General features: G+C 47.5%; 2 long non-coding RNA genes across 3 annotated transcripts; both read right to left on the bottom strand.

Annotated features, from left to right (window-relative positions):
- Window positions 1-6,505: 6,505 nt before the first annotated feature.
- Window positions 6,506-9,183, bottom strand: LOC119293317. 2 transcript variants are annotated; one of them, XR_005143026.1, is made up of 4 exons: window positions 7,992-9,183; window positions 7,851-7,913; window positions 7,366-7,420; window positions 6,506-6,747 (listed from the first exon to the last, which is right to left on the bottom strand). It is a non-coding gene; the product is annotated as an uncharacterized LOC119293317 (long non-coding RNA). The 2 variants fall into 2 exon arrangements; XR_005143025.1 differs by having other exon boundaries at window positions 7,366-7,913.
- A 1,442-nt stretch (window positions 9,184-10,625) lies between these two features.
- Window positions 10,626-11,488, bottom strand: LOC119293318. The gene is made up of 3 exons (XR_005143027.1): window positions 11,403-11,488; window positions 11,203-11,334; window positions 10,626-10,945 (listed from the first exon to the last, which is right to left on the bottom strand). It is a non-coding gene; the product is annotated as an uncharacterized LOC119293318 (long non-coding RNA).
- Between the last annotated feature and the right edge of the window lie 789 nt (window positions 11,489-12,277).

Below are 12,277 nucleotides of genomic sequence, written 5' to 3' on the forward strand. Positions count from 1 at the left end.
CGCTGGGCCTGCGGGCCGCCGGCGGCGCGCGGGTGGCTGGGATGGCCACGTGGCGCGCACGGATAGGGCCAAGGGACGGCGGAGGCTGACGTGGCGCCCTATGATAGGCTGGAGTGACGTGGCTGCGGGGCGGCGGACATGTCCGGCCGGGGGCGGACGTGTCCGGCGCGGAGAGGGGGGAATTTTAGGGTTTCGTCTGTGAATTCATCCGCAAATTTCGGGGGAGGGGCTAGTTTTATAGGTAGAGGGATCTAGGAGAGTCCAAATGGAGCACGGTTTTCGCCCACACGATCGTGATCGAACGACCGAGAGCATGGAGGGGTGTTAGATGGGTTTTGGACCACTTTGGAAGGGTGTTGGGATGCAAAGAGAAGGAGGCTTTTACGGTTACCCGGTTAACCGTTGGAGTACCAAACGAACTTCAAATGGCACGAAACTTGACAGGCGGTCTACCGGTGGTATACCAAGGCCACTTGGCAAGCCTCGGTCCATTCCGAGAAAGTTTAACACCCACTCACCACGAGAGACAAAAGGGGAACGCCGGAGAGCATAGGAGAGCCGGATTGCAAAACGGACAACGGGGAAAAGGCTCGAATGCATGAGACGAACACGCATGCAATGTAATGCACATGATGACATGATAAAATGCAACACGCAAGCAAATGACATGGCAACGATGGCGAATAACTGGCAGACACCTGGTGCATCGGATCCGGGGCGTTACATATATATACTTCCGAACCATTTTATCCAGAATTTCAATGCTATCATCTGTTTGCTTTTGGCATGGTTCAGCTAATACTAGTCTTTTACCTCTATGAAAACCCTGCTGTTACCAACAACAATAAAATACGTCCATTACTATGTTCAAGTTTTTTATATTTTGAAACTATCATTGCAGTAATCTGGCCTTTACTGAAGTACAAGAAAAAGCAGTGGATAAACTTGGTCCTCAGTGGCGGAGCTATGTGTATAGCTGAGGGGGCTATGGCCCCCCAGCCCAACACAAATTCCTCAAGGAAATTTTTTTAGGGGGGCATAATTAAAATAAAGTATTCTCATTAGTCCCTACTAACATGTATACTTTGCCTCTGGTCCCCCCGACATTGCATTCAAGCTCCGCCACTGCTGGTTCTGCTGTCACTCTTCACAGTTAGCATCAGTATCAGCGCGGGCGTGGCATGCTCGACCATCGCTGGTAAGTTAATGCATTAGTTTTACTGCTTCCACTAAATTGGATTATTCGTTGACCCATGTTATGTTGCAAATGAAGGGCGGGGTGTGCTCCAGTCAGCGGTACTGCTTCATGTAGCTCTAACCATCTTAATCACCTATACGTACGTTCTGGGCTGCCAGCGGGGGATCAGACTTTAAATTCCTTATATACCTTTTGCATTCACAAGCCTGAGTGTTGCTGTAGCATATCTTTTCGAGCAGGTTTGCGCTCATCCTACCTCTGTCCTTCATTATGCTGTCATATAGACGCTTTCTTGAACATATATCCACCTATATTTGCAGGCAGTTGCTCCCATTGGACCAGTGGAGACTAGTGCATACGGGGCAGGCGCCACAGCCATCTTCACGGCATTTTTTCTAATTTTTGAAACCAAGCGAATTGTCAAGACGCATACATGTGACCAGCAGGTTTGTCATAGGGGCGCGAGTCAATTGCAGAAAACTATCACATTTGCGGCTAGATTTGCAGAAAACCACCAAATCGCAAATCCGTTGCAAAAAACACCACATTAGCAGTAAACTTGTTGCAAAAAGCACTGATCGCTCACTTTGCTTCATTTAATCGTGTTTCCGACAAGTGGTGCCCGCTCGGTGGGAGCTGACTTGGCAAAAATCACCACATGTGCGCGTTGACTGAGTCTTCTTCCATCTCCTATCTTCCCCTTCTATCACACATTTTATCGAACATGTTGCTGGCATCTCCCGTCATCGCCATGGCCATCGCAACAGGCCCTAATGCGTCGCCCCGGCAAGTTGTGCGCTTCTGGTACACCACGGCCGCCAGAGAGATGCCCGTGGAGATCACCCTGGAGGAGGAGGACAACAAGCTCGGCTTCACCATCAGCCGCACCGAGGAGGAGCACCAGGCCCAGGGCGTGCACGTCCCGACTGCGTACCTGCTGCTCCGCCACCGGCAAGCTTGTTGAAGGCGGGGAGGTGCTGCTCCTCCTCCTCGTCGTTAAGCAGAATAATGGTCGCTGGGAGGACGTCGCCGTGCATTGTGTTCGCTGGTGCTCGATGGCAGCGGCGGCGTCCCGTTTCCTCCTTGAGCGAGGCGGTCCTCCCTGTTGGAAGGGAAAGAGGGAATTGATGGAATAATTATTGTATTGCTTGAGCCTCGTGGGCATATAAATATGAGTACATGATCATCTTGGAGTATAGAATAATATCCTACGCTATCTTACCTTTCCTAATAATCACGATACTCAACATCCCCCCACAGTCACAATGTTAGCGACGCAGACGGTGAGACACCCCCCAGAGTCGTAACGGTCGATGCATCGCGGAGTCGTGGCTGGAGTGAAAACCGACGAGGTTGCTCAAGCAGGCGGTAGCCCTTTGTGCCGTTTGTCGATGTAGCCGAGAGCGTGGGTGGTGGAGTCGTGGTCGAGGTAGCCGTGCGAAGAATGCCATGGTCGATGTCGAGTCGGGTAGCCGGTGTCGAGGAAGTCGCCGTGGAGCCGCGGGCGCAAGGAGGTGCCGAGTTAATCGTGGGCGCAGTGGTGTTGAAGTAGTGGTGGCCAGGAAGTAGATGATGTTGACGACGCGTCGCGCTGGGGTTGCCAACCCCGGGGACACATCGTGGACGAAGGCACACATCAGTGTTGCCAGCACCGGGCATGCGTAGACGGACAAAGACGAAGTTGACGAAGCGCCGCACCAGGCTTGCCAGGCCCGGGGACACGTCGTGGACGAAGGCACGCGGCGGTGTTGCCAGCACCGGGCATGCGTAGACTCGGACCTGCACGAGCTGTACGCCATGTCGAAGAAGTCAGAGAGGCCAGCAGAGAAGGACTCGACGACGGTTGTGGAGCCAATCGGCGCGGGGCCAATGTCGCCCACGGTTGTCGGAGTAGATGAAGCCGTGGTGGTAGATGACGACGACGCTAGCGATGGGCTGGTGCTGGACAAAGACGAAGGGGGTGGACGGGCGGCTGCGGCGGCTACAGGGGTAGCGGCGACGGCGGCCGAAGAAGAGCGGCGGCGGCAGCGGCTGGGTTAGGAGCGCGGCGGCGGTGCTCGAAAGAGGCGAAGAACCCGACAGCATGACGAAGACCAGCGCGGACAGTGGCGTTCTCGCGCCAAGGGAGGCGGTGGACTGCGGCCCTTTGCGCTATGTCCCAAAGGGGCGACGTAGCGGCGGTGGGTAGGTCGGGGCGACAGCGGGAAGACCTCCGGGGGGCGGCAGGAACCGCGGCTGCGGCGCGACAGCCTGAAGGGGTGGCGCGGTGAAGGAGCGCGGGTCGATGCAACCGCGGGGACGGCCTCGGGATGGCGGCATGGACCACATGCCACGCTCGCTACGGCCCGACGGGGCGATGCAGCGGCGGCGCGAGGGTCGGTGCAGCCATGGGGACGGCCTGGAGCAGATGGCCCCGGGGCGGCGGTAGACCGCGGGCCGCGGCACTACGGCCCGAAGGAGCGACGCAGCGGTGATGCGGGTCGGTGCAGCCGGGTGAAGAACTACGGGGCGGCGGCACTGTGGCCTGAAGGGGCGACGCAGTGGCAGCCCGTTGCTCGATCGGTGAAGGGGCGCGCTGAACTCGACGATGCTCTTCACGGGGCCTGCGGAGCGCGCGCAACCGACGGGCCAGGTCGGTCAAACGGCGTAGATGAGGCGGATCGCGGAGGCGGGCGGGTGATCAATCCGATCGCGCGCGAGGTCGGGGACGCCGCTTGGTGGAGACGGGGTGGTGGCGGAGTCCGAGATGGAGCCGGCGACGGCTGGCGGCAGGGCGGCTATGATTGGCCGCCGCATCGCGCGAGGCCATCGGGTCGGGTGATGCAGGAGTCCCGGTCGGAGCAGGGCGGTGACGGCTCGCGTAGACCGACGGGCAGGCGGGAGCACGAACGTCGGCGGTGAAGGGCCGCCGCATGACGCGAGACCGCCGGGTCGGGGCGACCGGCGGGCAGACGCGCGGACGACGTGCGAGGCCACCGGGTTGGTTAAGAAGCCGACCAATTGCGCCAGGGTTGGAGTAGAGGCGCACGGGGTCGACGGCGGCGGTGGGCGACGCAAACCGATCAAGATTAGATCAGAAAACCAAAAAGAAACCGCCGATCAAGATGACCGGGGGGAGAGAGAAAATCCTGGAGAAAGGGCTCAGAAAAAGGACTCTCTCGGGCAGCCGGTCAACACGACCGGCGGACGAATCCTAGGTACGGGCGGCGTGGCCCCCGACGGCGGTCATGGGGGCCGACCGCCCAAGGGGCGGCGCGCAGGTGCGGAAGCGGCGGCGACTAGGGTTTAAACCCGAAAATTGATACCATGTTGGAAGGGAAAGAGGGAATTGATGGAATAATTATTGTATTGCTTGAGCCTCGTGGGTATATAAATAGGAGTACATGATCATCTTGGAGTACAAGGCAAAGTAGAATAATATCCTACGCTATCTTAGCTTTCTTAATAATCACGATACTCAACACTCCCCCAACACGAATCGCACGACGGCAGCGTCACCCGGCCTGTCGTCACCCGGCGCGAGGCGGTCGAGCGCCGGCGAGTCCAACCTGTGCGCATGCACGCCAGCCAACGAGAGGTCCGTCGCCGCGAGGACGAGGGTCACGGGATGCTGCACGCCAAGGCGGAGCTGTGCGACGAGGTCCTTGTTCACGCTAAAAGTGCGTCCGACTGCAGCAACGGGCGGGGGACCTCTGATGCCTCCCTTCGCGAGCTACGGCAGGAGCTCGGGATTAGCTCCATGGGCGGTGAGGAGCGGAGGGGAGCTCGCCGGGGCGGCGTATTGGGGCTAGCCACGACGGTCGCCATGGCGCTGGCAGGATATGCCCTCAACATGTTTGACAAAATGTGTGATGACAGGAGAAGGAAGAAGACTCAGTCAACGCGCACACGTGGCGATTTTGCAAAGTCAGCTCCCGACAAACAGGCTCCACTTGTCAGAAATGCGATTAAATGAAGCAAAGTGAGCGATCAGTGCTTTTTGCAACAAGTTTACTGCTAATGTGGTGTTTTTTGCAACAGATTAGCGACTTGGTGGTTTTCTGCAAATCTAGCCGCAAATGTGGTAGTTTTCTACAATTGACTCTAGGGGCAATTACTCTTTACTAGTTGACCCGTTGCGCCAAATGGCGCAGAGACCCGCTAAAAACATGTTGTCAATGAAAATGGTTTCATTTTGCAGACATTAGTAGTGAAAAGCCTATTTTAAACTATGCCATATTGAAAATATGTTTATCGCATTGTGAAATTCGAGTTTGAAATAAAAGTGTATTTGTATAATATGTACAAACATGCTAAGGGAAGCATTGCTTTAGCCGAAAATATGGTTATCACGATGAGAATTCTGAGTTTTAAAAGAACATATTTGTTTAAGATGTAAAGACCAATTAAGGATATATATTTTTAACACCGTTTGCACCAAACTTTTATTTTCCATTTGCAGGAAAAAAGAAACCTCTTTGTGTTGTGCTTTTGGGCGCATAAGCATGTGAGAGGTCCACATGCCACCCATTGCGCCAAATAGCGTAGAGACCTGTTGAATCCATGTACACATCAAAAAGAAAATCCATGATTTAGTTGGTTTAGTTGTGGGCAAGCACATAAGCTAATAAATTAACCCACCTTGATAAAAAAATGAAGGCTTGTTGTCTACAATAAGAATGGAAGGTTTACTCACTACAATAAGATGTATAATAACATCACCCATTGCGTCAAATGGCGCAAAGTCTCAATTCCAACCAAGAGTTATTCGAATAAATACTTGAAAATTTGACAATAATAAGGAGCCTTTTAATAATGAAAATTGAAAGAAACGTAGTCACAAACTATGTAATAGATTTTTCAAAATGTGGGCATTCTATCTACACAATTTTGCTATGTTAGCTGGAAACTTAGGAATCCATAGTCACGCTTGTCCTTGGTAAACTCTCCCCTCCCACTTCTCTGGATCCATAGCATTTTGTCCTTCACAACCTCTATAGTTCACATGCATTGTAATTTCTTAATTTTTTAAATAAGCTGAGCAAACAACAATGTTTGTTATATCTTTAGTTATGGAGCCACTCTCTATAGACATCTCTTTTTTTTTAAGGGAACTTGACAAATGATGCCGAACACCATGTTTATGACATGTTCTACTATAATAGAGGTGCAAACTTGAAATGAGTTTTTTTTTGAAAAAAGAAGGACATATTGGTCTGCTGCCATGGAAGGGCAAACCAAGATTGGTAAGTACCACACCAGGAACGAAAGTTTATAATAGATATAGAAGTGACAGTAAACAAGTTTTTCGAGATTTACAATGAACAATGATTTGGCTTCTTGCTCTAAAATAGAAACAATCTGCAACACTAACTTGGTGACAATCCCACCAATTCAACGACAATGGAAATCTCTACCCTTCATTCCTTTGCGACTTCTAGAATCAAAGGCGAACTACCATCATTGCAGGAAAGGAAAAGAAAATAACAACAGTTCTTGCGGTTAAAGCATCTGTCAAGTGAAAGTATGCCGCTTGAATCCTTCTTCTTTCAGTAACCATCCATACACAACTGCAGTAATGCCAAGACAAAAAACTTGATACTCTGTTCATAGTCATCTCATTATTGAAATAGTAAATGTAAAACTGGCCCGCAAGATAAAAGAATTTCCCAGTAACTGAATGTACAGCCTATGATCGTTTGTGCTCTTAGTATTCAATTACTGGGAGTACCGCTAGATGAAATATAGTGGAAACTCCAGATCTTATAACTTTTAATACATTCTCAACTAAGATTTTAAGACATGAGATTATATGCCAATAGTTACATTTAAGTCATAAAAGGCAGTAAAAATAAGTTCACGACATAGTGAGGGCTAAAACTACTTATTTGAAAGCAGTGAAACAACTCATTAAATTAACTAATTTTAAGAGATCAAGTTTTAAGAATTAATACTATACAACTAAGAGCGGGCTACAAAATAGTGAATCAAGAATACTCAACTGTATAAAATATTTTAACCAACACTTCCACCAACCACCCCGGTGAAGTGAAATATATAATATGGTCAATCAAGAATATTAAAATTAATATGTTAAAACTAATAAAAGTGCACTGGGAAGGCAGCCATAAAGCAAGAACAATAATGATAAAAAGTAACACATGGCAAGAACAATGGACTGACCAGACCTTCTGAAATCCCTCGAACTACATGATATCAAATCCGTGACAACGCACATAATACCTACAAAGTAGTTGATGCAAAAATAAGTCCAAAATAGTTATTTGTTTTTCTAAACCCAAATACAGTTGGCAAGACCTCGAGACAGATAGTTTACGGGTCAGTGAAAGAGGCTGGTGAAAAAATTGAGACAGCACAATACCTATAGATATGACAAACACATGAGAAATGGTTGACCTGGCAATGTTGTTCAGTGTTCAAACAATCCCAAAAATGATATTGAGAAATCTATCCTGGCCTAGAGACAGGATCTTAGACTAACTTTACAGAATTCTAATTTATGCACTAAACTTCTCCAAGAACTAATCATGTATTGCAGATTGAGTAATTAGCGGTGTTGCGTCAAGAACTATAGAGAATTCATGTTTGCATTAGCACAAATAATAAAATCAAAAGGCAGGCACGACTGTGTTCACAAGAGAGAAATGCCAACTTGTTCTTATTCCCTAAATTCTTCTGTTGGATTATTCCTCTTCTTTCTCAGATCTACACACATCTGTTCAGAGAAGCCAGATATTAGGAAATCAAATCAGAGTGACAAAGGATGAGGCACCTAACAAGGTTTGTGAAGTACCTCTTCATGCCACGCCATAAGATGATTACTTTCAGCCAGATTGATCCCCTGTTTCTATGAATAAAACATATTGCATGTGACTGGATCTTATTGTTATAGATTAGCAAGCATCTCTAGATTCTATCATCATATATATCTTACTCCTAAAGTTATAGGGTAACTGTAATCATCTACTTGCAATTTCCAAGACATTCTTTATAAATGTTATACTACATGGCACATGTCTATGTTCAAAAGGGCAATAATATGCAACTCGAGGATCATATTCATATGGTACCGTAACTGCATCCCACAAAAAGAAACCTATAGGCCTAAGAAACAGAGTGAATATCGGTAATACATCATTACCATGAAAGAATTTCTCTCCTAGCAATGCATATCAAAGAAAGTGTGCACAGAAGCAACCCATATAGGTCAACTCAAGATATTTAAATGAACATATTAAAAGATATTCCACTACCTTATTTATGAAATTTAGACGATTTTTTCTGCCAAGGTTAGAGCATTGCCTAGTCTGTTTCTGGCACAAAAACAATCTTAACCCAGACTGCAGCTGAATAAAGTGAAATAAGATTTAAGAATAAGAGCAATAATTAGGATGTGTTGTACAAAGAAATCTTAGCTACAGAAGGAGTTTTGTGAACACATTAAGGTAGTTAAATGAGTGATACAACGGTACCAGATTGAACATTCAATCCATAAAAATATATTCAATAAACTGGAAGAGAAATGCATCATGTTATAGGTGTAGCCAAGTACAGTTGCGAACTTGATATAGCTTTGTAAAGTTGAAAGTAAACAACTTCACACAATGTAAAGCAAGTCAAGTCAGAGGGGAAAGGAGGGCAGCAACATGCACCAGGAGCAAGAGGGGGCACAATCTCGTGTCGTTGCTCAATGAAACAGAGAACCCTTTTATATCGCTCGACATGGTGGCTGAAGTAGTATGTTCGACTGGTGGTGAGAGGGATGACCCTGGCTCCCAGCTCACTGCACACAGAAAGTCAGTAACTTATTTCTAGGATCAAATAATTTGGAAGCTTCGTATTGTACAATAAGAAAACACAAAAGAAGTTTCATGATTGCAACCTAATAAAAGAACATGCTCTCCTCGGTCAGAGATTCATTTAACAAAAGAAGAGATAAAGGATCAAGAGCACATCACACAGGTCTACTGAGATCAGGAGCGGACAAGAACAATGGACATTCATGTTTCATCATCAATGCCTCCTATACTATACACAACCTGTAAAAAATGTAAACCTAAAAATGTGGTGAAACCCAAAGAAAACACACTGTAAATAGATGTAAAAGGGACATGCTCGTTAAACTTTGCAATCTCTTCCAAGGAACTTTTTATGAAAAGAAAATTTCAAGTAAGTACAAGAAGTGTCCAGTCTTCCGAACACCTGTGCTCGGAATGGACTATATATATGCATATACTGATACATGAATTAGTAGAGTTGGCGAGTTATATGTAGAACAAGGGACTGCAACCTGCATACTCGTAATTAGTTTTTGGCTCCAGGGTGACGCATGCATGTATGCATGTAAGGATGATTGGTTTTTTAATTGTTAGGCCTATATATATAAAGAGAACCTCTTGAGATGAATTAAACAAGTGAAAAGAGTTACAATGTATCACATCTACTTCATACTCGTAATCCCTAATCTGAACACTCCCACTCAGCTACCACCCAGCGATCCTCCTGCCGGTAATTACTCTAAACCATTTTCCTCATATCAGACACACGACACTCATCATTAGTAATGACTGAAGAAAAGAAGCACATGAGTGTTTCAATAACCTGAATGATTGCTTAAACCAAAAAAACAAATCCAACAGAAAGGCATGATCCTCTTCACTTTTCGAAGGACTGAAAGTCCCTTCCTACTAAAGAATCATGTATGAGAATTTCTTACAACACATCCCTTCAAACATAGAACTTTATATAGCAATCCACACCATTACGACAACTGTAATATCGAGGCGTAGTCATGGTGTTAAATTAAAAAAACTAATAGTAAATACAATAACTTTCCTTGGAGCCAAACTTGTACCAGAAAATTTACTTTATCAATAAGTCCAATAAAACATGGTTATCTAGAAATATTGAGAACATCAGGACCCAGTAGAAAGCCGAGGCAGAAACATAAACCTTGGCCAGTGACATAAGCGCCTTCTCCTTATCTTCATCTACGGGAACCATATTCAGAGCTGCTTCCTGACGCACCTGATCCTCATACTACATCCCAAATGAGTGTCACTGGACAAGAACCAGAAATAACTAATTAACCATAATATTAGGAAATGATTTGCAATTGAAAATATTCGGATTACATTCACGCTCTCAGAACCTGGCGCATGTATGGCTCAAATCTTTCTCTAAACACCTCTCATCCATTTGTCTGCTCAGTACGACTTAACTGAATTCACTAACTTGAAGTAACAATGAAGAAAGAAGAAAGCACTCATAAATGCAGATTCTCTCTTCTTTAAAGATATTACAATACTCGCATCTTCTTGTAGGAAGAAAAAGCAAAGAAAGAAGGACGTTGTGAACGAGGAAGCTCTTGTAACCAGCACAACATTGTCATCTTTCATGGGACGAAAAACAACATTGTATTGTCGCTTCTGAACTTAAACCAAGCAAACTAACATGGCCCACAAATAAGAGTTTAGCACATTATTTTGCAGACCTTTAACTTGCAAACCATCCATATAAAGTGTAAGATTACTACAGCCTCTACAATACTCAGTGATGGCATACATGACAAACAAAAGATCGTGTAGGAAACACTACCATTCTGCATAGCAGAACTACTATCCATCCCATTCATCTGGATGTAGAAGAATTACTTTTCTATCTTGCCAGTTCACTAATCAGTACAAAAATGTGACGTTGCTGAAGCCAGCAGCTTGCTTATCTTCATGATAGCTCCAATGATCCACACTTTAAAAACAAAATTCAAGGCATTTTTTGCGACATGAAATGCAAGGCATTATTAACTCTGTATCATTGCTAATAAACCCATCTTAGTGCTTATACACCCAGCCTAAAATATGAGAAGAGCAAAAACAAGAATCTGCATACGGAATGACAATTAGATTGGTCTGAAAGCTCCCTTCCCCAATTCGAATTTTGTTCTCTTGCACACACATCAGACTAACACATATGATCTGAAACAAGAGGAACAGCGGGCTAGATACCTTGGAGACAATCCATTGCGTCTGGACCTCGAGGTCAGCAAGAGAGCACGTTTTGTGTGGTAGCCACAAGCATCTGGCTGTCGATCTTTGACTCAGGCCACCACAATCGGTGGAGAAAACCCTCATCTCAGCCTGGGAGCAAGGTGAAACATCAACTACTGTAACTACCTCTCATTGATGAGAAGGGAGAAGAAGCTCACCCAGTAGCAGAAAGAAAGGTGATAACCAGAGGGATGACATGCTCCACCCCACGTCGTCGTCCTCGTCCTTGGCCAGGCGATGAACGCAGGAACACTGTCGGGGGTTGGATACGACATATGCCAAATGATGGCTTATCATGGTGGGAGCGAGTAGAACGTCGCCGGTGCCTGGAAGCGGGATGAGGCGAAGACATGCACGCCGGCGGATCTTACCTAGCTTCAGGGCTCTCCTAGGAGATAACACCCCAACTGCTGCTCTGCGGGGTCTCCGCATGATCACTCAAACAAGGTGACTACAATGGTGCTCCTAGAGCTGTTTTGGGAGGCAGGAGAGAGCAAGGCTAGTTCTCTCCTCCCGTGCTATCTGGTCTATCTCTACTCAGGTCCAAACCCTTTGCATGGGTGCCCCGGGGGGGTTATATAGGCCTACCCCCAGGGGTACAATAGTAATACGGCTGGGCGCGGGTCCCAGCCGTCTGTCTCTCTGGCCACCGCCCTTCCTGCCGGCTTCTGGGGCCCGCCGACTGGCGGGTCCCGCGGACAGGCTTGATACTGTAGCGACACTCCTGGTGACGCAGGCTTGGTCATCGGGTCGTGGCAACAGTGCCGCCGTCTATCGGGCAATCACTGTCGCCACTCCCCATCTTGTCTGGTTAATGGCACGTGGGGCCCTGGGGAGGAGTCGGCCGACTCCAGGGAGGCCGACTCCCACAGGTCCGTCTTCGGGCGCCCAGGCCGCCTTCGGCCCTCCCACCGACAGGCGGCCCCGCCGCCTCTGGGTCGTACAGGCCGACGTCGTGGGCACATTGTACTGCGCACTGTGGCTGAGGTCAGGGCAGGCATGGCAACAGTGCCGCGCCTCACCGGAGATCTTC

This window comes from Triticum dicoccoides, chromosome 4B (assembly GCF_002162155.2).
Source record: "Triticum dicoccoides isolate Atlit2015 ecotype Zavitan chromosome 4B, WEW_v2.0, whole genome shotgun sequence".
In the NCBI taxonomy this organism is placed as follows: Eukaryota; Viridiplantae; Streptophyta; class Magnoliopsida; order Poales; family Poaceae; genus Triticum; species Triticum dicoccoides.